A 25,106-nucleotide genomic window follows, 5' to 3' on the forward strand; every position below is an offset into this window, starting at 1 on the left:
GTTTGCAAACTCCACAATCAGCAGTTATCTCAGCAATTACGTCTGCGCCGGCGATTCCCCCACGCAGTTGTCCCCTGTGGGTGTCCGTGCAGCGGCGGGCAGGAGGAGGGAGCCCAATGCTGCTGAGGACGGGTGAGCTGCCCCGCTGCACCCCAGGCACGGCCACATGCCAGCCCGGCCGCATCCCCACCGGCGCTGCGCAGGCGAGCTCCCTCCGCCAGCCTCACGGCAGATGGCTCCACACTCCAGCCCCAGCGTCCTCCCCTGGGTCTGCTGCTGGTCCCCAGGCAGGACAATTAGGCTCATGTTGCTCCATGCACCATGAGGACGCAGCCGAAAAGCTGTCTCTGCTTTTGGGGAGGCTCGGCACACGACAGGGCTCCTTGCCCAGCCTCAGGGCAGGGGCTTTGCTTCCCGTGGCCAGCCCCCCCGTGGCCTCTCCCACGCCTGGGCAGGGGGTGCCGGGGGCCGTGCCGGCTGCCTGGGACCCTGCTGCTCCACCCAGCCCTGCTCGCAGGCCACCAGAGCAGCCCGTGGGACACAGCAAATCCTCCTCCCCCCCGCACCCTGCCAGCACCCCACGGCCAGAGGCTGCGCGACGGGGAGCCTGTGCCCACCCTTGCATCCGCCCGTCTGTGCCGATGGGTCCCGGGCACGGCCCTGCCCATCGCCCACGGAGCTGCCCAGGGGCCGGACTGGAGCCACCGTGGCCTGTGGCACACCAGCCCCCCATCCGCAGAGGGGACGTGTGCGGTGGCACCGTACCGAGGGGTGCGCTGGGAGGGAGTTGGGGGGGGGGGGGCCGCACCAGCCGTGCACTCCCAGGGTGGGACATCGGTTTTAATGTGGTAAGAAAATGATGGATGATTCTGAGCGAGCCAATGTTCAGTGTAAATTACCCATGTTAGGCTCCAATCCGTGGCTAATTCATTAGACACACGTTTCTACACAAAAATAAAAAGCCTTCTGCATGCATTGTTCACCAAATGCTCTAAAGAAAAGATGTGGGGAGGCAAGGCAGGCTCTTGACCCACTCTTCTGGTTAAATCCTAATTCCCAGCCTCTCTGCTCCCGCCGCAATGAGTGGGAGCGGCTCCAGCCCAGCCGTGCAGCCTGCCAGGGGAGCACGACCAGTGCCTGGCCATCCCTGGAGCCCGGCCGGCCGTGGGGCTCAGCACCTCCCGCAGACGGAGGGGACAGGGCGGAATGCATGGCATGGGGGGCACCAACCACCGGCTCCAGCAGGAGAACAAACCCTGGGCATCAGAGCCCACAGAACGCTGCGATGGCTGTGAAGGCCCATTCCCATGATCTAGCACCATTTAGAGTCTTATTAATGGAGTGGGAAAGCTAATTGTGATTAAAGTAACGATGGTACTAAACAGATAATTCTGCACTGAAGGGCAAGATAGATTTTTTAAAAGTGAATAAAAAGGAAAAGACAGAGTAACCGGTCTTTAAAAATACAGAGATCAGTAAGTGAGGATTCATTTTTTTATTAGCACAGGGATCTCAGGGGAGGCATGCATCTGCATCCCCAGTGCCTGAGACTGCACAGCTCTTAATAAATGGCACGCCAGCAATGCTGGGCCTGCCCGCTTCATTACCATGACTACTGCGCTCTGCTTTCACAGAAAACTAAATATTGAACAGAGAGCAGGTGCACAGAGGATCCCAGCCCTCCTATGCCACCAGCACAGTCTCCGTGGGCAGCCGCAACCCCCGGGAGGGAGCATCGGCTGTGGGGCTGTGGGCCAGGCGAGGCAGCGAACGTCCCCATCCTGCACACCCGGCCGCAGGAGCCTTCGCACCGGAGCCGGGGGTCAGGGACCCGGCCAAGCCCTGGGCGATGGCATCAGCAGGACACCCTTCTCCAGGGAGTTTAAACTTACTGCCTGAGCAGAGCAGAGCTCCTTTCCCGACCAGCAGCGGCAGGGAGAGCCCAGCTGGGACGTGACTGTGCGCTGACAAGCCCTGCAAAGGCTGCAGGAGCCGGACCCTTCCCAGCACTGGGCACTCTCCTCCCCCGCGCTGGCCGTTTCGCTGTGCCTGCCTGCGGTGGGGCAGCTGCAGGGCACCCGGTGCACCCCAGGGATGGAGGGGACACCGTAGAGACGCCCTGTACCCAGCCTCCCTGCGGGGCTTGGCTGCTGACTTTAGCAGACCCCAGGGCATAGAACCTCAGCAAACGTCCCACGGCTCCTTCTTCCCGCAACGACTAGCACAGGAGGCAGCAGCGAAGGAGTCTGCGTATCAGGACTGCTGGATGATATTGCTTTCATAAATAGATGGCAGGCAAGCGCTCAAGGTAAGCAAGGCAGGCGAGCCCAAGTCTCAGCACGGCTCCTGCCTGCAAACAGCCTTCGCCTCCTCTCACATTTCAAGGGCTCCCCAGGGCCCATCTCTGGCCAGTGGCTACTGGACTCCTGCTCCCTGGCTGCCTCCGGGGCATTCTGCTCCCCGGTCCTCTCCCACCCTCACTGTGCATTTCTGTTCACCCCTCTAAATGTTCTAATACTGTAAAAGATCCATCAGAAACCTTCCACTCCAGAGGGATATATATTATCTAAATTTGATAAGACAACTTAATTTCTCTCCGTGTCTGTTACTGGCGATAAAACTGGGAGACTTTTATGACCCGGAGTCCTCTGTAAGATTGTCAGGAACTTATTATACAAGGTATAACTGGATTTCTCTCCACAGATGGCTCGCAGCCATGAGCTGTAACGCAATTCTGCAGCACATTTGGTAGAATAAATGCAAAGAGCTTGTTACAGTGAGTTAGATAAGAGAGACGGGAACACGGCTCTCGCAGGCTAATTCGGCATCTGATCTGCCTTTTCCCTCGCTGTGAAGGACGACTTGGAAAAGTGCATTTCATGCTGAGGAAGGAGCCGAGCCCTTCCCAGGGCCGCCTGGGCCCAGCACGGCAGCCGGCGCGGTGCGCTCGCAGGACGGGACCGGCGGCCGCAGCGGAGCCCCCTGGCCCCTCGCCCCGCCGCAGCCGTTTCCCCAGCAGAGCCCTGCAGGTGCCTTCCCACGCGGCGGCGAGGGACGGCGGGTCCCTCTCGAGGCCCTCACGGCAGGCTCATCCGTTATAGTTATCACACAGCCCATTCGGGCTCTGACCAGATAAAGACTGGTGATTTTTTATTTACTGATTTTTTATTTCAGCATCCTGTGGGCAGGATGCCATGTAGCATACTCATTTATCTCAATTTGCTCCCTCCCACCTCCCATCCCTAATTTTTCAGCAGAGCCTTGGAGGTGAAAGCCTTATCTATGTGGCTCTCCTGCACACGGAAAGCAATCGTGGCCTCTCCTTGTAGGGGCCCTGACGGGGCTATTTGCTGTCGGAGCAGTGGTTACATGGACTGGAGATGCGATCGGTCCCTCTGCAGCTGCATGTGGCCCCAGGCTGAGACAGACCCTGCGCTGCTGTGCTCAGGGCTGCAGCGGGGCTCATGCATGGGGCTGCAAAGGCTCCCAGTCATGCAGCAGCTCCCCGACGACTGTCCCTGGACAGCAAATACTGCCCCAAGCTCAGCCCGTGTTACACCAAATGGAAACCACTGAAACCACTCAGCCGGTGACAGCATCTTCCTCTCGTGGGGGGTTCTGGCTGCCCGCTCTCACCTGCCCCATGGGGCTGCAATTGCGGGCACGGGCCCCCGCAGCCCCCCAGCCCTGCACCCCCATGCACACTGGTTCCCGGAGCATGCGCTTCCCGGGCCATTTTTCCCATTTGGGAGAGCAGCACTGGTCCCCAGCCCTCAGACCCCGTGGGGCACAGCAGGGCCGGGAGCCTGAATCAGAGCTGGGGCTGTAGCACAACGTGGCCACATTAACGCTGGGCGAAATATGTTGTTATGTGCATCAGGTTTTGTAATGGAACATGTTTAAAATTCAATAGAAAGAAAGATTAAAAAATAAGTTTCTTATCTAAAGGAGCCATAGAGCCAGTAAGGAAATTATGAATGTCTCGTTGTCCAAGGTTAAAGAGTGAGAGCTGAGGCATGAAAAGGCAGGAGATAAGATGAAATGTTTTCTGTTCAAATGAATGGGCTCCACTCTGTTCCGTAATAAACGATCAGTGTCAATATGACAAATTAATTCTGCATTGAGCTCCATTCAGTGTGTGCGGCGGGGGGGGATCAGAGTGGTAGAGTCCTGGCCACAGCCTCCGTCACCAGATCCACGCCAGGTCCACACCAGACCCGTGCTGCAGCGAAGCTGGGACTGTACAACCTGCTGCTCCGGGAGAATCTCCCAGAGGGTGGCGAGGAGAGGCCCCCACGGCCCCGGCAGCCACCCTTGCCCTTGGCCAGGGGCTGCAGCCCGGCTCTGCTGCCCCTCTCCAGGGCTGATGGAGGGGGGGGGGTGCCCTGGGCCCTGGCCACGGGCTGCGGGGCGCGGTGGGGGCTGCAGCCACCCCTGCCCATGGGGAGAGGGGGACCGTGGCAGGACCCCAAGGACGAGGGGACAGGGATGACGCGTCCCGGGCTGGCAGCTGCAGTGGCTGCAGCAGAGCCGTGCCAGCTCGAGGAGCTGCTGGCAGAGCAGCCAGGTGACCCCGCGGAAGAGATTGGACCTTTTAAAAGAGACAGTGACAAATGACGCTCCCTTCCAGCTCGAGGAGCGGAGGAAGGGGGCAGGGAGGCGCTTCCAGGAGCTGCAAGCTGAAGGTCACCCAGGAGCCAGATGCTGCTGCCGTGGGGCGAGGGGGGGCCTGGGAGAGGACGTCGCAGGGTGGGAGGGTGCGAGCAGGAGGGGCTGGTGAGTGCGGGACCCGGACGGGCAGTGCCAGAGGTGCAGGCAGCAGCAGGAGGAGACGGGGAGCAGGAGCCATCCCCACCCTGGGAGAGGATGGGCAGGGAGCTGGGGCCTGTGGGCGATGTGGGTGATGCTTCTGAGCACTGCGGTGTGTGCCCGGAGCCGTGATCCAGCCCGGGGTGGCTGTGCCAGACCCACCGCGGTCCTGCCTGAGCCCCCACGCTGGCGAGTGATGCTGCAGCGACTCATTTCCCGCTGACGAGCAGTGAGCCCGGGGACAGGAACACAGCTCCTTGGAGTGAACCAGCCACCAGCCCTGCCGCTTTCCGGGCACCATTCCTGCCAGAGAGCAGCCTCCAGCCGAGCTGGTGCTGGAGCTGCCCGGCGGAGCAGGAGCTGGTGCAAAGAGCTGTGCTGCTCTGCGCAGGGCGAGGACGCTGTGCCAGGCCAGCGGATGCCAGGGGAGGCACGACCATGACAGGAGATTTTATTATTCACGGGAGATCCTTAGCACAAGACACACTCTCGCAGAAGACAAATCACAGCTGACACCGAACACTGTTGCTCAGTGTTTATCTCCACGTGCCTGAGGGCAAGAGCAGGTGAAGTTACAGGAGACACGGGAGGGAGCCGAGCTGCCGCAGCCCCGTCCTGCCCCAGCGCCGGGCTCACACACCACCAGCCTCTGCCCAGCAGGTCAGGCGCGGGCAGGGACGGAGCAGGGCTTTGCCCTTGTGCTGCGTGGGCAGACATCTCCACTGCTACCGTGGGGCAGGGCCGGCTGCTGCTAACGAACCAGGGGGCTGCCCGCCTGGAGCCCCTGGGGACGCAGCCACACATCGGGGACAGCATTTGCGAGGACGGGTTTCCTCTGCAGGTCCCAAGCAGGATGGGTGCTGTGGTGGTCAGCAGAGCCGGGTGCCGAAGCTTCCTCTTGAAGCACAGCAAGAGCTCCCATATCGTCACCCATCTGCCCCAGGAGGGGACAAGCAGCTCTGCTCATGCCGCAGCGTTCCCCCTTGCTGCAGCGCTGCAGGACAGTGTGGGGCCAGGGGGGCTGCGGCAGCCGGGCTGCAGGGCTTGCTCCTGGAGAGTTAACAGCCTTCCCCATCTTGTTCTCGAAACACTGACGCTCGTGCTGAAATGGAAACAGCATCTCAACAGCTGACATTAAAACAAGAAAATGAGTATAGAAATGATGTTTGTTAAAGCGAAATAGCTAATATAATCCTCAAAGGGTTCTTCCTTTTGACTTAAAAAAAAAAAAAAATCTAATATCTTCATTTCCATACCTTTTTTAAGCTAATTTGTGGAAAATTAAAATGGTGAGCCCACAAAGGCTGTAGTTTAATTGAATCTTGCATCAGCCCTTGGTGAGCAGTCTCTCTTGGATTCCTTGATTAGTTCCCTCCATTAAATCATTTTTGCATCGTTTAGCTGAGATACTGTCTTCTGGCGGGTCTGGGACTCAGGGACCTGGATAACTCAGTCTCCGTCTGAGCAGATACAAAACGACACGCCATGCTCTGGAGAGCGTCTTATTTGGCCTCCTGCGCCCAGGGGACTCTCCCCGTGCCTCGCTGGCCCCGGCCGGCAGCACTGTGTGGGGCTGAGCCCGCCGGCGCTGCGCCAGCCGGGGCTCAACGCATCCGCGGGTGCCGGGTGCCCCGGCGCTGGGTGCGGGCACTGCAGGACTCGCACGGGGAGCAGCCCGAGCGAGCTCAGCAGCGGTGGGATGGGGGGCAGCAGGAGCAGGGGGAGCGGGGGCAGCGGGGGGGGCCGGGGGAGCAGAGAGGGCATGCTGGCCTGGCCGTGGGGGATGCGGGGTGCAGTAAGGACCAGAGCGTGACATCCTGGCATGGGAAGTCCTTCTGCTCACCCTGCCTGGCAACACCCCATGCGCGAAGCTGCAGGCACTGGGCCCAGCAGAGTGCCGGTCCTCAGCACGGGGCACATGTGCAGGATGCGGCCGCAGCACAGGGAGCCATGTGAAGTTCACCTTATGTCTCTCCCAGATGAACATCCCCTCTCTCTAAGTGCAGATAAATTACACCTACCAGGGACAGCACATAACTTAGTGGAAAGAGCATGTACGTCCTCCCTGTCCCAGGGCACAACATCGCAGCAGGGACAGAGCCACTAAATCTATCTGAAGGCAGCAGCAGCGGCGGCACACCAGGGCAGCCAGCATGGCTCTGGCCCAGCAAGCCACATCCCAGCAATGCCGGCCGCCCGACTCTGCCCCGCTGTGCCACGGAGATGCGGGTGCTTGATGAGCCAACTATCTCTTGCGCATCCCCCAAGCAACTCTGGCACCTCTCCCTGCCCCAGCCATGGTGCACATGTTTTCTGATGGCCTTGTCACGCTATCATGTCCTGTAGATTTAAACAGATTTATATAAAGTCCTTTTCACCCCATTAGATTACTCTGGATTAACCTTGATCTCAGTAATAGATGCTATAAATGTAAGACCCGCTCAGGGGGATTTTATCCATATGTTCTTGGAAGGCAGAAAGTAGATAAATTCTTAGAGAAGGTCTTATTGAGTGATTAGAAAGATTTAACCTCTTCAGAGCCAGCCGGAGCCATGTGCCCCTCTGTGGGGTGAGTGCTCAGCCCCACTGCCTCAGGCAGCAACCCCCATCCCGTCCCCAACCCTACCACCCCTGGCCCTGGGCTGGGGCACATCCTGTGCTGCCTCTTGGAGGGGGGGGACACAGCGTGTGGTGGGATGCTGGTGTGACACTGCTGCTGCGTGGGGCCACCCCCGCCGGTGAGCTCAGCCTGCCCGAAGGGGCTCTGGAGGCATCCCTGGCCGCTCAATCCTCCCCCGAGGGATGCTGACGTGTGCAGGCAGGGCACACCACTGGCCAGCCGTTCTGCGGTAAAGCCTTGACTGCAGCCGAGCGAGAGTCCCACAGCAATGTCCTCTTGCATCCCTCAGCACTGCGGGGGCCCTGGAGTGGATGGTTAACAACAAGCACCCCAGCTCTGCTGGCAAGTCCTGCACAGCCTCTTCAGAGCCAGGGGCTGCCTGATGCTGCTGCTGCTGCTGCCCTTGATCTACAGCCTCTGGTTTCAGTGAGAGCTTCATGCTTTTTCCATCAACAGAAGGGAAAAGCCTGTTGGGCAAACTGCAGTTCTTTCAGTGTTCGATGGCTGAGAAACAGTTAATTCAAGGAGTGATGAAGGCAGGGTGAGGAAATTCAAGCAGCTGTGAGAGCAGAGGAAGGAGGGAGCCAGCACGCTGTGCGCAGCACTACTTGTGCACCCGCAGGTGTGGCCTGAAGGGGTGGCATCAACCAAAATTAATTCTCCATCCCTTCCTGCTGCTGATATTAAATTGCTGTAAGCGCGGGCTAGAGCCAGAGCCAAGCTCAGATCTTCCAGGAGAGTTTGGCCAGCAAGTTGCCTTCTGCTTGCTGATCGGAGAAGAACCTAACGGAGGAAGAGAGTTTGGCACTGGGCTGGGCTGCAGGGAACTGGCCCTGCTGGAAGCTGCAGCGATCACGCAGACTGTGCAGAAGCCAGGAACAAGCTGTTGACAACAGGCAACAGTAATGAAGAGGAGTCAGCTCTGCAAAACTGCGCAGTGCTGCAGACAGTTGGGGTGCATTTGGGGTGGTCTGTGAACACGCTGGCTCCTGGGGAGTTACTGGTTTAGGCTGCGGCGCTGCTGTAGGGCGCTCTCAGTGTTGGAGCTGGAGGGAAGGGCTGGTACCACTGGCTTTGGCTTTACTCTAGCATTAATCACTGACTGTCTATCATTCTCCTGGCAGGGAAGCAGCGGTAGGAAGGGGCTGCAGTTACACCCCTGGCAGCAGAGCTGGGTCTGGCAGGCTTGGCAGTGCACTGCCCATCCCATCTCTCCCAACCTGAGCTGCTCCCCCGGGCCCCGGCAATCCCCGGGCCAGGCTGGCTGGGTTGTCAGCATTGCCTTGCTGGGGCAGCCTGCTGCATGGTGCACGGGGCGACAGTTCTGCAGGATGGGGCAGGCCCCACACAGCACAGCCCACCCCAGGGGGTCGTGGGTCAGCCCAGCTGGCAGCTCCGCATGGCAAGGGTGCGTGCTGGCCCGCACCGGGGTGGAGGCAGGGAGGCTACTGCCCTTCTTCATCAGTCCCCGGCACGGCGGGTGCTGCTCAGCAAGGTCTCCTTGCAGCATGCCACAAGCAGGGGCTGGTGGAGGTCAGCTGCCACGGTTACACAGAGAACGCAGCCAGGCTCCTGGGAAGGCTGCTCAGTACCAAGCAGCAGACAAAGCTTGAACCCAGCCCGCTGAGGACAAGGACAGGCGTGTGTCCTTCCTGGACTGAGCTGGCAGGCAGGGAGAGTCCTGCTGGGGCTGGCCAGGCCAGGCTGTGTCACAGCCAGTGCTGCCCACGGGGATGCCGACCCCCCTGTGCCCTGTACCTGCCCAGCCAGCAAGCACAGTCCTGCCTGGTTGGGGGACACTCGTGGCACCAGCCTTCAGCCACCGCAGTGGCAGTGTCCCCCCCAGGGCCCCACGAGCCCCAGGCACCATGGACCCGCCGGCAGCAGAGGAGGGACAGGGAGAGCATGCCGCCCACCGCCACTCACCTCCCCTGGCCAGGCTGCACCGGGCAGGCGCCGTGGTACACTTGGCACGCGTGAGCGCTGGAGAAGGACTTGCACTGTTAGCACAGTTTGATGAAAACGTGCACGGTCGGCGGGGCCCTGCAGTCAGGGTCTCCGCCTGATGAGCTGTGGCATGAGGACAGCCAAGCCAATCAAGTTGGCATGAGCAGGAGCTGTCTGCTAGGCAGCAGGCACATGGGATGCAGAGTGACTAATACGTCTGCCCCCAGAGGCCAGCGTGTTCCTTAGTGCATTGACCTCACTGCTTCCCTCCCTTGCTGGCATCTGTGGTGCAGGTGTAGTCACGCATCTCCCCAGGGAGGGGAAGCCTCATGTCCCTCGGATCAGCCAGGGCCCATGCTCTGTCCTGGATCTTCTCCTGAGACAAGACACATTTCCTATGCTGGCTTGTATGTCCCTCTGCAGAGCTACATCCTTCCCCACACCGCACAAGGACCCTGGCCAGGCACAAAGCTAGCTTTGCATGACAGTGTGTGCTGCTGGGCTCTTCTAAGCTCAGAGGAGAAGCGGCTGGTGACTGCTCCCCCATAACCATCAGTGGGATCAGGGCATGCTCCAAGCAGCTCTGGAAGGAGAACCTCTCTTGACAGCCTGCTCCTTGCTGCCTCCCGAGCAGCCCTGCTGACTGCTGCACAGCACCGTGGTAGTGCCGGCTCCTGCCTTAACGCTGCTGCCGCTGTGAATTTGCAGAGCATCAATGCGTGCTCTGACCCACGCCAGATTCCCTCTGGGGAGGCTTGTCTCTCCGGAGGGTGGCTCTGCGGGCTGTGCCATGCTGCAGCTCTCTTCCCAGCCAACCAGACTACTCTGCACGCCCAGCCGAGCCCACGGCTGGCTCTGCCCGCACCCTCAGCATCGCTGGCCTCCCCCCATCCCTCCGGGCTTCCTGCACACTGCTGCTCGCTGGACCTCTCCTCAGGATGTGGCTGCCGTGGCCATCGCCAAAGTGCTGGGGTGTGCCAACCCCTGCACGGAGCCGGCGAGAGCCGCAGAGCCCTTGAGACACACCCAGGCCCACTGGTGCTCACAAAGCGTGGTGGCCACGGGCAGCGCGGGTGATGTGTGGATGCTCCGGCTCACAGGGAGCAGCCAGGGCAGGCACAGCACCGGCCTCGCGCCCACAGAGGCACCGGGTCACCAGCAACAGGGAGCACAGAGAGCCCCGGCCAAGGGCGACGCAGTCCCAGGCTGCGCTGTCCCCAACCACTGCCTCCAGGTGCCAGGGTTTGTCCTGCTGTGCTCCCCCTCCCAGGGGGCCAGGAGGTCTTACTGAGACATACAGAAATTTTGCCTGCTGCCATGAGCTGTCACCTCCGATTCTGCTGAATATTTAAAAACCGCCTGAATCTGAAGTGACAAATCCATCATTGACCATCTGCCACTCTGCACGGTCACCCTGCAGCAGTCCCTGACATTTCCAGCTCTGCCCTGACACGAGCCAGTAACTCGGAGATGAAAGGCATCAGCCTCAGCAGGCTGACTGGCGCTGCCCTCCGCCAGCCCCAGGCCCCTCTGCATGCCACGCAGAAGGGACAGCCGGGGTACAGGGGCCCCTCCTGCCCCTCCCCAGCACAGACTTGGTGACCGTCTGCTGATTCCTGCTGAGCATGAGGCTCCATGTGTGCTGGCCCCACCACCAGCACAATCTGTGGAACAGAGCCCAAGGGACACCCCGCTGAGGGCATCACTGCCCCCAAAGCCGGCTGGGAGCAGCATCCCAGCCACCCCTCAGAGGGGTGCCGTCCCTGGGGACAGGGTCTGCTACAGGCCCCGTGGGCAGTGCTGTGCCCACCTGCACCTGTGCCATGGGTCCCCCCCAGCACATCCAAGCACGTGAGGCTCCAGTGCGGGGTCCCCAGAATCCTGTCCCACCCCAGGGCTGTGCAGGAGCCCTGCCACATCCCCACCACGGGACGGAGCAGCCAGGCTGCCACCCACTCTGCACAGGGACCCAGGTGGGCGCCTGCTTGTGCACAAAGGACAACTCACCCCAGGGTCCCCTCCCCGTTACCTGGCTGTGCCTGTCCTGTTCACTCCAGGCAGATCAGCATCAGCGCCCTGCAGACCCGCAGCTGCCTGGTATGGCGGCATGGAACAGGCTGCTTTGAGGCAGGGTCATTCCCAAGAAAAGAGCAAATGTTAATTGCCACTCATCCCCTTGGCAGCAAAACACTCACAGCTCCTCTGCTCAGCTGTGGCAGCTCCTGCACGGTGAGCTGACACTGAGCCCCGTCCCTCCCTGCCACCACAGGCACGGTGCAGAGGGGGTTCTGTCACTGTGAGGTGCTCTCCCCCCCCTCCTGCTCCCCAGACTGAGTACAGGAGGAGCGTTACATCTACCAGCTTTCCAGCAAGGCTGCTGCACCCTGGAAACCTGGTTTGGGGCTCCATGACCGAGGCATTTTGTGGCACCACTCATCCCGGGGCCTGGAGCCAGCAGCAGTCCTGGCACCGTGGGCCAAGCCCCAGAGCCCCAGAAGGGAGTGGGGGCTGCCCAGGAGCTCTGCCGGGCACCCAGAGTGCTCCCAGTCAGGCAGCCCAGGGCACCCAGAGTGCTCCCAGTCAGGCAGCGTGGCTTCCAGCCCCTGCGGCCCCAGGAAGGGCCAGCAATGCCTGCCACGGCAGCTGTGCCGGGTGCCCGCAGAGCTGCTCCTGGCAGCCCTCCCGCAGAGGAACGGTGCCACAGCAAGCCCACGGGGCTCCTCACCACCTCTGCTGTATCCACAGCAGCCTGATGGGCTGGGGGAGCGGGCCCACGTGCCAGGAGACCCCACGGGGGATGTTGGGGGCCGTGGCCCTACACCTCCAGCTTGGCTCAGGCCCCGAGCAGAGACAGCAGGGCTGCAGGAGAGCTCCCGCCTGCCATTCGCTCCGTACTTGTAGCTGGCACAGAGCTGCAATTTACAATCAACCTGCTGTTTGAGCTAATTGTGCTGTAATTGCTGAGCTGTGCTCCCTCCCATTTCACCAGAGAGTGGCAGTTCTTACACTCCTCTTGGCAAGCCAGCACATCCCACGGTCAGCCCCACTGCTCAGCCCACTTGCCTCCCACCCCAGCTGTGCACCCGGCAGAAGCAGTTTTCCTTCACGCCCTCTGCCAGCAAACACCACCTCCCCTGCCTAGAAGCTGCTGGTCCCTATGAGCCCCCCCTGGAAGCAGTTGCTGGAGGGCACAGGGTGACCAGACACGGCCATGCCGCGTGATGTGCAGACGGGCAGGCGCAGGGCACCTCCAAGAGATGCCTCTGCCTCCCTGGAAAGCACCTTGCCAATGTTTCCTTTTGATCAGATAGAATTGTGCAAAGGGAGGAGCAGAGCAGACAGCACTTGAGTCTGGGGGACCAGCAGGATGGGGCCTGGGGTGCCCACTGTGCTACTGCAAGGTGATGAGCTAGGGAGCGCTAAGGGAGCGAGGTGCCGGGTTATCAATTGTCACTAAAGGACACCCACTGGAGGGGCTGGGCTGGATCCCAGCAGCTCCCTGTCACTCCCCCGTGCTGACATCGCTAAAACTTGCACATCCTCTGTGCTATTTAAAAATCCCATCTTTAATAACTCAGAGACATCAGGAACCTGCAGGACAGGCACAGAGGGACACGAAGCACGAAGGGGACAGGTGCAAGGGGAAGCCGGTCCCTGGAAAGCGGGGGGGCTACAGGCAGCCTGGCCCCGAGTGCGCCAGCGGGTGGCCCCCGGGCTCGGTGGCCCCCGGGCTCGGTGCCCCCCGCTGCACCCCGGGGTCGCCGCCGGGGCCGGTGCGGGGTCGCGGCGGGGCAGAGCCGGCAGCACCGCAGGCAGTGCCGGGCCCGGGGGGGCGGCGGGGCGCGCAATCAGCGCTAATCAGGTAGCTCGCTAATTGCTGGGCCTCCTGCGGGGCGGTGATGGCTGGTTGGGCCCGGCGGCTCTGCCGCAGCGGGCGGGCGGGGGGGCGGCTCCGGCTGCGCCCCCGGGGCCCTGCCCGGCGCATCCTCCCCGCATCCCGTCCGGGGCAGGCGCTGCGCCTTCGGTCTCATCGCATTTTTAAAGAACGAGCGTCACAAACTCACAAACACGCTGTGATCCTTCCAAGCGAAAATGGTTCTAAAGGGCAATTTTTGCCGAGAAATCTTGCTCCTCTTCCATAGCCCAAGAGCTTTTCTCCAAGTTGCGTGTTTCCCAGGCAGTGCTGCGGTGTGGTCCCAGCGGTAAGCGTGCGTGGGGCCGCATCCTGTCCGTCCGGTGTCCCCGCGGGATGCCAGGCGCGGGAGGCAGGCCAGGCCAGCCGGGTGCTGAGGGGCATCGTGCTGCTGCGAGGAGCGCGCTGCCCGGGCAGAGGGTCCTGCCCTGCACACGCTGCTGGACCGGACGGACACAGCCCGGCCGCAGAGCAAGCTTGTTCCTTCACACACATCTCCATCTCACAGGCTGGGCCCAGTGTAAATTCCTACCATAATCACTCTGAGACCTATCAAACTATCTAATTTAATTTCTTTGTGAAAATAAATAGCTAAAGTGGCCCTAGGTACATGCATAAATACTTCAGCTTTATGTTGGGCCTGTTATTACTTCTCCCAGCTTGTGTAGTTGTAATGCACACTTAATAAGTACATATTTATTGCACGTCTTGTCCTGGTGGAATAGTGAGGAGTTTTTGCTGAATAAGCAGGAAAACAGCTTAGTCTGTAATAAAAAAGGAGAGAGTTAAAAGAAAATATGCTAGGTAATTAATGATTGGGCTTTGAACAGCCGTAATTTTTTATTAAGCAAGTATGCAACTATGGCGTAAGTGGCTGTGTTATTATTCAATTGCTTTTTTAAAACACTGATGGCTGATCTCTGGTAAGACTACCTCTCCTTTTCTTTATGCCTGTCTGCAGAGAGACATGATGGTGAGCAAACACGAGGGTTGCTGCGTGTCTGTGCGGGTATGTGAGTGTACACAGGGAGTGCACATTGCTCGTGTGCAGCCCTGCCCGGTGAGTGCACACGTGGCCTTGTGCTGCTCCCAGGGTCTGCACAATACACTGCCTTATCTTCCCCCTCACCTGCTGTCATTCACTGTCTCTGTCTTTCTGCTGCTTGCTTTGCCTCGCCTATACATTTGTTGCATCCTTCATTAATCCCGATAAAGCTGTGGATTAGTGAAACACAGGGCTGGGGAGACTTGGCTGAGAGAAGCAGCTCCCAGGATGCTGCCACCACTGAGCTTCTAGCGCCCCGTTCCCACTCCCGCTGGCCAGCACGGGCACCCATCGGGCTGCCCAGCTCCAGCCGGGTCCCTCCCGCAGCCCCTGGGACAAGGTCTTGCTGTGTGCTCAGCACCCATGGCTGTGGAGAGGGGACAGCAGACATCCCTGGAGCACAGGACAGGCAGGGAGAGGGACGGTGGGCTCCTGGGGTTTCTCCCAGAGCTCCATCCTTCCTGTGAAGCCTACAGCAGCCCTGTGAAGCCGCAGTTTCCCACGCAGAGCTGCTCCATCCCCGAGCACCAGCGCCACAGCTACGCAAGCCAGGACAGGCACATAGGTGACAAAAAGTTACTGAGCCATGACCGAACCAGCCTGAGCTACTGCTCCTCCAGTTACCAGAGACGGCTGTGCCCCAGCAGACCCTGAGGCACGGTGGGGCAGTGCGAGGGGCTGACATGGGCTGCACGAGCATTCGGCTGCCCCTTCTCTGTGGGGAGGTCCCCAGGGTGTGACTGTCCTGGGCTCCAGGGGCAGGAGGGGCCATGGCAGCACCACGGGCGTCCCAGCCACAGCGGCCGATCAGGGCTCTTGGGGCTGCGGATGCTGCCGTACAAGGGAGCCCCAGAGCCCACGGGGGCTGCCCGCGAACAGCCCAAGGAGGCTTAACTCCGCAAATGAGTCCTGCTGCTCCGTGGTCGGAGAAAACGGCTCGGTGGAGCAGTTTTTGACACAGTGATCTGTAGCTCACTCCCTGGGGAGAAGACCCCGAGCCCCCTCCCCACTGGAGCAGCAGGGCAGGGGAAGACACCAGCTAGCGAGGACAGCTGGGTTGCAGGAGTGCCAGGGCCATGGCAAAGCACACAGCGACGCTGGCAAACAGCGAGCTGATCTCCCCATTAGCCCTCATTAGCACGTGGCTGAAAGACAACATGAGTTTAAATTAAGAAGACATCACAATGGTCCCAACTGTGTTACCGCTGTGCTCAGAAAGAGCCCGACAGCTGCTATTTAATATACCTTCATGATCTGTCAGGGCATATGCACGCTGCACAGTGTAGAGTCTGTGCCTCAGCGCACACGTGCTTCTGCATGGCTGCACGCCTCCACACGCAGCCAAGAGCACCTGCGTCCACACGTGCCCACGGCTGTGCCGGCGTGTGCGGGGGGACGGGGGGACGGGGGGGCAGGACACCACGCTCAGCCCTGCTTCCCCGTGCTGCCAGCCTGGCCCAGGACACGGCGGTGCGGGTCTGCTGCTGGCGCAGGCGGGTGTTCCTCCATCACCGGGACCCCTTGCTATGGCTCCGTGCGCACCTGCGTGCTGGGCAACAGGGGTGTGCCCCACGCTCGCCTCCGCTTGTGGCCGCGACGTGGCTCTCGCACGGGTGCTCACCTGAACCCCCCGGTGCTCACCTGAACCCCCGGGAGCCGCAAGGCACCTGGCAGAAGCCTCCCTGCGGGCTGGCGGAGCCGAGGGGCGTCAGGGCATGGGCTGCTGGGGGGATGGCGTCACGCCGGGATTACTGCTGCCGGCACCGCGGGGCGGTGATATTAGCACTCAGTATTTATACTGCATGTTCCCAACGTGATGCTTGCTAATGACTCCCACTGACACGGGGGAGCTGGTGGCTGTTATGAGAAAGGAGAAAAGAAGCAACTTGCTCGTGGGCACAGAGGGAGCCAGCACCTGCGTGATGGGAGGTGTGTGGGGGGGCTGATGCTGACGGCATGCGCTCGCCCCCCCTCACCAGAGACACACCCCTGCTCACAGGGGCTGAGCAGTCTGCTGGTGTCCCACGCCGCTGCCTTGACTGCAAGTTCATCTGCCAGCCCGCGGCCCGTGCCTGCTGGCCTGCAGGAGCCCGGATCAAGGGCAGCACTTGCCCTTTGTGCCAGGACATGCAGAAGGGCCAGGGTGCTCTGTCCCATGAACGGGATGGGTGGCAGGCACTGCCCTGTCCCACAGTGCCAGCAGCCTGGGGGGTCTCATGCAGAGTTGGGCTGCTCCCGCCAGCCTCGGCCAGGCAAGGAAAGCTGTGCTCACAGACCAATTGCTTCCTATTAGGCACTGCCAAGTCCACAGCAGGCAAATGTTCCCAGCCGTGAATTTCCCTGCCAGGCTTGTGAAGTTCACATATATTTAGTGACTGCAATGGAAATGCACCGAGTGCATTAAGTGATTTTAGCTGGTATTTACCGTACACCAACACCGGTGCAGGTCACATGTCGGTGCAGAGACCTGCAGGTACTGCCCTGGGCATCTCTGGGAACCTTGCAGACTGGGCAAACGGTGGGCATCAGCAGCTGGGATCCGCAGGCTGCGACAGCGCAGGGGCTGGGGCTGCCAACCCCAAGAGGCCTGGGTCGCTGAGACCACGGGACCCCTCTGCCTGGGTGCCAGGCACTCCCCACCCATCCACGCGCAGCAGTGCCTGGGGCAGGAGCCAGCCACCACTCAGGGTGTTCTGCCTCACCCTCCATCTGGCTGCCCTTCAGGGCAGGGTCTGGAGCCTGACCGGCCTGTGCCCCCCCTTTCTGCAGGGAGCACACTGGACCCCCAGGCCCTGGGAGCTCCCTGCATGGCCTGGGGGGTATGGCAGAGAAATGAGTGTGGGGACAAAGCACCCGGCACCCCTTCATTTCAAAGATGGTAAATGGGAGAAGAGGTCATCCTCCTGGGCCCCCTCACTGGAGGAGCAGAAAGCTGCAGCACAGAGCTTAGTGCAGACCTGCTGCCTCAATTATTTATAGGTACCCTGGGTAGAACATGTTTTAATGACATTTGTGCTGGAGCTCAGCAGTGCAGATCTGCACTGAGCCAAAAGGAATATGTCAGAGGCTTTACGGATGGTGAAAGCAGCATGTCAATCACAGTGGCATGCTCACCTCAGTCCCTATATCGTGCTGCCCCTGCCCTGCAGAAAGCCTGCCCACAGCCCCCGTGATGGATTGATGGGCAAGCCCACAGACACACAGTCATAAGTCGCCAGGCTTTTTTATGGGTAAATCACAAGTAATAAGCTTTCCCACTAGAATTAAAATGACATCCTGGAAAATGATGCTCCGGTTTTACAGCGGATGACGGAAAAGCAATGAACTCCTTAGAAGGAGGTGCCTGTCCTCCCATCAGGCCGCCATGGCTTGAGGCAGGGCAGGACCTCAGCACCCCACGTTGGGCCGCCTTGGGGGAGCTCTGTCTGTCCACCCGCCCACCTCCCTGTCTGCCCCTTGCCAGGCCTCCTCAGCCCTGGGGGAGCCAGTTGTGTGGGCATGGGCTATCAGGCTGGGCAAGGATGGGGAAAACTCAGCAAATGCAAACCTAAGCAGGAGATGAAGAGGCTAGGACAGACCTGGGTCTCTGAGCTGTGGCTGGGCTACCTCAGCTCTGCACACAAAGGCCCATCCTGGACCACAGTGGCCCCTGGGAGAGTGTTGCTGTGCAGGGGCAGCGCTGGGTCTGTGCAGCCCTGGACAGGGAGCACGGCTGCTTCTGGGTCCCAGTAATGCCTGTTGCTGTGGTGGCAGGAAAGGGATGTGTCTCTGCCTAACCTTGCAGCCACCGTCTCTCTGCAGCTGGTGGGCCAGGGGTCCACGGGCCAGGGTCCTGGCAGCCGGACCTGGAAGCAGCAGAGACTCCCAACCAAGCCGGATGGACGTAACATGCCCCAGCACCTCCAGTGGCTTCCTGGAGAGGAACCCAGGACACTGAGCTGTGATGCTGCAGCATCTCCAGCTCACCTGTGCATCCGACAGTATGCCTCGTTCTGGGATTTAGAGCTAATTGGTCCTAGCGTCAATTTGCATTTCTGCTTGCAGAATGTAATTTTCTTCAGAAAATGCTCTTTTGCAATTACTGTGAATTACACATGAAAAGCAAGCGACCACGTATTGATTGGAGCCCAGGAAAAGCACCAGAGCCATTTAGAGTAGATTAACTTTTTCTGGAAAATGGTTTCACAGTTATTGAAAGAGATTAATCAGTTCATTTCAGGTCATTTACCATTGTTTCTGTGGCCTAGCCTCCTCCCAGCACATGGCCTGGAACATCCCCTTCTCAGCTGCAGGAAGAGCTGCGGCCCTCCCAGGAGGAGGGAGGGAGCCCCTGTCCCCGTGGTGCGTGCCCACGGTGCTGCTCTGCTCGTCCCTGCCAGCAAAGCAGGTCCCGCACCGCAGCTGCCCCGAGCACGGCTCCTCAGCTCGTGGGAGTACGAGCGTGCTTCGCCCACCGTGCAGCAAAGGGATGGAGGGCAGCATTTGGGCGAAGCAGCCCCCGCCGCGGGCCAGGGCTCTGTGAGCCGGACCTCCAAAGCGAGCTGCGCGCGGGCTGCGGGGCCCCGCAGGGCTGCTCGGAGGGCTCCAGAGAAAGCCACAAGCAGGGAGGGCAGCTTTGCACCACCCTCCAGCCACCTCGGAGCCAGCGCCTGCGCCCCACACCGACGGCGAGCGCCGGGGTCCCTCCTGCTCGTGGTCATCGCCCCTGGAGCATCACCCTCCTCCTCCTCACCACGATGGCAGGGTGGCAAGGCCATCCAGCACCTGCAGGCAGAGCAGGCTCCCTCCTCAAAATATTTCAAAGCACTTTTTTCTTTGGGAAGAAAGTATTGAAGTCAAATGGCTCCTGTGGTGGAATACTTTCCAAATGTCAACACAATCTGTGCTACATTACGGCTAAATGTGATAATCTTAACGCCTGGCTTCTTAATGTCAGTGGCACTGAAGTCTGATGGATTGACAGACAGCCAGAATGACATGCAGTCATAGCTGATAAGGGCTCTCTCCAGGGAAATCACAGCTTTTTAAAGATGTTGGCAGCTACTAGCAAGTACCTTTTTATTTAAAAGGATTACAAGCATTGATTGCACTTCCTGTTTTCTTTTTATCACATTTCTGCACCAAGTGAAGCTTGTGCTGCGAGCTGAGCCTTCCAGACAATTATTCTGGAATAATGAAGGCGTGTCATGTTGGCCGTAATGAGTATTTTCAATGCCTAATTTGCGTGCAATGTGAAGGGATTTCAACAACTGCCTGGTTCCTGGCTAAAGGTGAGTGACTTCTGACCATGGAGGAAGCTGGTGTAGGCTGACTCAGCTGGGGATAAATTGGGGTGGATTGTTTCTGTTAGAAATGCGTGCTTCCCCCAGCAGAAGAGGGATTAAAACTTCTCCAATTACCATGGTTAAAACACCAGCTAAGGGGATGCATTCTGCTTAGAAATGGCTGGTGTCTGCTTCCCCCAGTGAACAGCTGGACTCATTCATGCTCACCTGAGCAGCTCCTCTACAGCAGCTATAGCAACAGATGAAAAATATATGTCCACAAAACCACAGTGTAGCTGGACAGGGCAGTTAGCAATCCCCGAGCCACAAACACTCGCTGTCACTGGCAAAGGATGAGGGATGTCCAAGAACAACCGCTCGGCATCCTAAGTACAAATGCCTGGCAAACGCACCAGCAGAAGAGGCAGAGGGGCAGTGTGCCACGCTGCACAACCCAGGAGAGGCAAATGCTGAGGCACTTGGCTCCCGCTCCGATTTTTACCCATCCTTGCTGCCCAGTGTCATGACAATAAATGCCAGATGCTGACCCCCCACATCTGGGTTCCAGCATCAGCGAGGGCAGGCTGGACTAAGGCCCTTTGTAAGGCTGGGGCTGTGCAATTACCGTGCAGAGGTCCCCTGGTTCTGCTTTGCTGGGTTGGTACAGTGGCTGCGTATCCCGGCTGCTTTCAGACTCTGCCCACCTCTGTTGGATCCAGATTTGAAAAGCCCAAGGTCTTTCCCTTAGAATTTGAAGAACAGTCATTAAATCCATGCTCGTCTGGAAAAGGATCGGGAGGCCAGGAGAAAGCCCAGGCTGCCGGGATGTGTGAGTGGCTGACAGCCAGCCTGGCCACTCTGCACAGCACCAGCATCCCGGGTGGGAAGCAGGAACGGCCGCTCTCCGCTGTGCTGCCCCGGCACGCTCTGACTGCCCAGGAGCAAGATTTCATGGCCAAGTAAAAGTCAATGATTTTGTTTCTAACTTCTCTGGCTGTGGCAACACGTAGCTGTGACAGCTGCCTGGAAACTCAGCTGCCATCCCTGCCAGGGAGCAGGGAGGAATACCTGCTGCTGCAGACCCCAAGCCTGGGTCACGTCCGGGATGTTGGAAAAGCTCCCAGGCTGGGCTGGGAGGCAGCAGAGCTGCAGTAAGGGGAGAGCACAAACTGGAGCACTGCAGCACAGCAAGAAACTCCTAACAAGACACAACCGCTGTCTTCGCACTGGGCACAGAGATGCAAAACTGGGAAATGCTGGGCAGTGAGAATCTGATACCTGCCTTCAAGGAAGCTCATGGCCTTGGTAAGTGAAAGGATGCAGGGAGCTGTGCTATTAGCTGTGGCAGAGGTGGTTAAAGGAGCCGGCTTTCTGGTGACATAGCAGCTTCCTTGGAGGATATGGGGGGAGAAGCAAACACCTTCCTGAGCAGCGTATTACCAACGCGAGTGGGAGGTGGAGGCTTACATGGCCTTGCTTGCTCTCAGTTACCAGAGATGTATTTTTCTCCTGGGGGTGCAGATATCACTGCCCTTTTTTCATTTCCCCTTAATGCTCCCAGCAGATCGCATCCATCTTTTGTAAGTAACTCTCTGGAGGAGGCTTGGACACCTTACCTTCTGGAGCTCGCTGTGGCTCAGAGCGAAGGTGTTAGAGGTGACCGCTGCAGTGTCTCAGTGCTGGGCTGGGAGCAGAGCTGCAGCATCCAGCTGCCGTCGTAGCACAGGGGCACCAGCCTTGCAGGACTCATCCAGAATGTGACAGTGGCAAATGTCACTGTGCCCTGCCAGCAGACAGCCGCAGGCCGCAGCCCGTGTGGCGAGGGTCGTGCTTCAGCCTCGCAGGGGATGCTGAGGGAGTGACTTGCACGCAGCTGCCAGGAGCCCTGTGGAAGGACGTGGAGCACGGCGGGAGCCAGGGCACAGCCACTTTTGACCAAAAACACAGGACAGAGCAGCACTAGAGCTGCCGTGCTCTGCTCCTGCAAAGCAGCTGGCTACAGCAGACTTCCTTCAGGCAGAGAAACCCCCAAGCAGCAGGCATCAGCACCCCGGGTGCAGCGGGGCCACATCCCGACTGCCGCGCCGCGTCCCGAGCACGCAGCAGTCACCGCCGCACACACCCGCTCGGCTCCTACAGCGCTGCCTGCTCGGGGCCCCGCTGCCCCGTCGTTAACAAGACGGGAGCCCTTGGCCCACGGCGCGGCACGCTCCACACTCCCAGGGCTGCCTCTGAGGTGAGAGAACTGACCTGGAAGGAGCATCTTCGCTCCACACTTACCAGCAATTCAGCCCCGGGGTTTGCCCAGCCTGGATCTGAGACAGTCCTGTCACAGGGCACCAGTCTGCAGAGAGGGGCTGGCTTCCTCTCCTGCAGAAGCATGGAGATCAGCCTGCCCTTGCCCTGCCCTGCAAGGAGCCAGAGGCTGCTGTGCAACTACTGAAGAGAGAGAGAAGTTACTATAGAAAATATTCCTCAAAAGAGGCTGTGTTGAAGGGGCATGGAGCCCTTAAAGCATCTTCACAGATGCTTCTGCAATCAGAGCTCTCAATAATCCTCCTCTTTTGTAGTTAAGGGCCTGGTTCTGGCTGGCAATTTGTTGCTTTGAGCCCTCCATTCATCCACAATACCAAGAAGAAAATTTTTCTGCGTGGCCCAGGCTCATCACATTCAATGCTAGGCACTTGTTACCTCCTTTGTTAGGAGCACACGAGCTGCAGGTGCTTCCTCTGTCAGTGGGGAGTTCCTAGGACAATCCAGTCCACCTGATCCCCAGAGTCCTAAGATAACTAGGCTGCTTGTTTGGGTGCCTGAAGTTGGACAGCAGGAGTCAAAGAGAACACATGTCTGTGCTGACTGCAGCTGGAACGTGAGAGTTCTTGTTGCTAAGGTCCTGGGCTGAAAACCTGGGGTGCAAACACACAGCAACCACCAGTAGCTCTCTGCAAACAGCAACTGGCTGATGTGTCCAGAACTACTGGAGCACACAGCTGTGAGTGCAGTGCTGACACACTTGCTGTGGGTGGGCAATTAATGATGATGCTCACAGAAAGGCCTCCTCAAGGCTGGCAGCTATAGAGGCACTCGCTGAAACCGTGAAGAGTAGTGTGTATATTGAGGTTTGGCAGCACAACTTGTGTGTCTTCAGAAGTCTCTGGCCTCGAGACTCCTCCCTTCTGTTATAGCATCCCACTAACTGCTGTTGTCAAAGGTCACCAGATGCTTCTTCCATAACATTTAGTGAATAATCAAGGGAGCAGGATGGGAGTGGAGGCACGGGGATGGTGAAGGATACAGAAACACTTAAAGACCTTGGGGATCAATAAGCCTGTTTTGTAGTGAGGACTGCAAGATGCTATTTAAATGACAGTTGTTTTCTGGAGAGGTTTAAATTCCGCCCATGCTATCTGCTGACCTACACTGATGCCACCACAGCTGAGTGCACGTGTCCCCTCTCGGTGCTGGCCAGCTGCCCTGTGCCGCATCCAGCCCTCGCAGCTCCGATGGGTGCCGGAGCATTCGCAGCCGCATGCCTTGTCGAGGCTCCCCAGGCCCAGGGACGTTCGTGCTTGTTTGCCATTAGCATGTTGATCATTCCCTGGTCCCTTGCCATCCAGAAAACCATCAGCAACTGATTAATCTGCGGTCAGGCTAGAGTGTCATTTATTTGCATAATTTCAGTATTAAAACCGAGTATGAAGGGGATTTTTTTGCTGCAGCCACTAACTGAACACTGCTACCATTACCAACGTGAGAATGGGCCACCGTAACAAAGCCTGTTGACAATGCCCAGCTGCACTGATGCTGGGAAGAAGTTCATGACCAGGATCTATGCTTGTGAGTGATCGGCTCAGCTACAAGGCTATCTGTGACTTCAAGAGAACAACACTAAAGACAAACTTTTCAAAGAACATTAAGGAACTCTGTTGGCTGAGAAAGGGAGATCATGAGGATGCATCATCAGACTTTCTTTTGTTGCTTGGTGTGCAGTTTGGCTCTCGCTCTTTCTGCTGTCGCTCGTCAGGACGAAGGACAGACAGCCCCCTTGCATGACGAGCTCCTGCTGCTCTTCCACGGGGACAGGGCTTCAGGGACCACGCTGAGGAGCCTGTGCCCAGCTGCACCAGCTCAGACCCTGGACCCCCGTGCTGGGGTGGCTCCTGCTGGGAGCAGACATGGCCAGTGGGCACCACAGCCAGGCTGGAGCACACACCCAGCACCTCGTGCAACCCAAAACGCAACCCGACCTTCTCCTCCTGAAGAGATGGAGACAGCCAAGGGCACATTTTTCCATAATTTCCTTGAAATTCAGACAGAAAACCTGACCCTTCTCTTGAAGAAGCTTTTTCTGATGAGTATTTAATGAAAAACGGGAAGAAGACAGAGAAGCAGCATCCTGCCAGTGGGAACGTGCTGCGGGAGGCCGGCGGCTCGGCTCACGGCAGGGAGCGTGCCGCACCGGGCTGTGCCGTGGCCTGTCCTGCTGGCAGGGCAGCCAGCTCAGTCCCTCCGGGAAGGTGCTGATGGGACCACATGAGGAAATGAAACAAGACAAAATAAGCAAGTAAGACTCAGGCTAGACGACAAGGAAATAATTTATTTCCAGGTCCTAGAAAGACCTTGAAAAAATAACAAGGGTGAGGAAATCAACCTCCTAATTTCATTTGGGTAGAGAAAGAAAACCAAAGTGACTCCATCAGACATTGTGGCAGCCGCCAGCTCCTCCTGCAGGTGCGGGGGGACGGGGAGCGCAGGGCAGCACCACGCTCCTCCCGTATTTACAGGTGGGATAGAAATTAAAACGCAAGCGTGCGTGCATGCGTGCTGGAGAGGACTGGCTGATCAGGGATGGGGAGTAACCCAGTAGGAGGGTTGCTAAACATGTACCCTGTCAGACCCCATCTCCTGCGGACAGAGCCCTGCTACTGCACAACACTTTTGCTAGAGGAAGGGCCAGCTCCAGGGGGGCTTGGGCACAGGTCTTCAGCTCGGAGGGAAAACACAAACATGTTCCTGAGGAAAGAGAGGGCTTTCTCCATTCTCCAGCTCCAGCGTGCAGGGCATCACCTGCCTGAGGTGGCATGGCCAGGGCCGGCACTCGAGGGCCAGCGCGGAGCAGCCCGTTGGCCCCGCTGCCTCCCCAGCACCATCACAGTGAACCAGCAGCAGGCACCCCCCGCCTCCCTGGGGGGACCAGAGAGACCCTGAGAAGCGAGCAGCTCCTGGTCCCAGTGCGAAAGCCAAGCTGCAGCTCCGGCGTGGGCGGACGTGGAGGCCGGGGGCAGGAGCTGTGGCAAAGACACGTCCTGCCCCTCTTCGCTGTCAAGCCTCGCGCTGCAGCCAGAGGACTGACAGCAGCAGCCGGGAAGCAAAACACAGCAAAAAAATGAACACGCGTGTACATTTATAGTTAAACCTTCTCCAAGGAGATAGAACACTGTCTGTGGCTAAACTAAAAGGACAAACCCAATGACAAGCCCAGGATGTGTCAGGCCTTAGGAGACCTAA

General features: G+C 58.9%; 1 long non-coding RNA gene across 1 annotated transcript; it reads left to right on the plus strand.

The window, feature by feature from the left end:
* The first annotated feature begins 1,687 nt into the window (after positions 1–1,687).
* On the plus strand, positions 1,688–25,042 carry LOC116963632. The gene is made up of 4 exons (XR_004408311.2): positions 1,688–1,699; positions 1,817–1,822; positions 11,240–11,245; positions 24,754–25,042. It is a non-coding gene; the product is annotated as an uncharacterized LOC116963632 (long non-coding RNA).
* The last annotated feature ends 64 nt before the right edge of the window (positions 25,043–25,106 follow it).

This window comes from Tyto alba, unplaced genomic scaffold (genome assembly GCF_018691265.1).
Source record: "Tyto alba isolate M040663 unplaced genomic scaffold, T.alba_DEE_v4.0 Super-Scaffold_33, whole genome shotgun sequence".
In the NCBI taxonomy this organism is placed as follows: domain Eukaryota; kingdom Metazoa; phylum Chordata; class Aves; order Strigiformes; family Tytonidae; genus Tyto; species Tyto alba.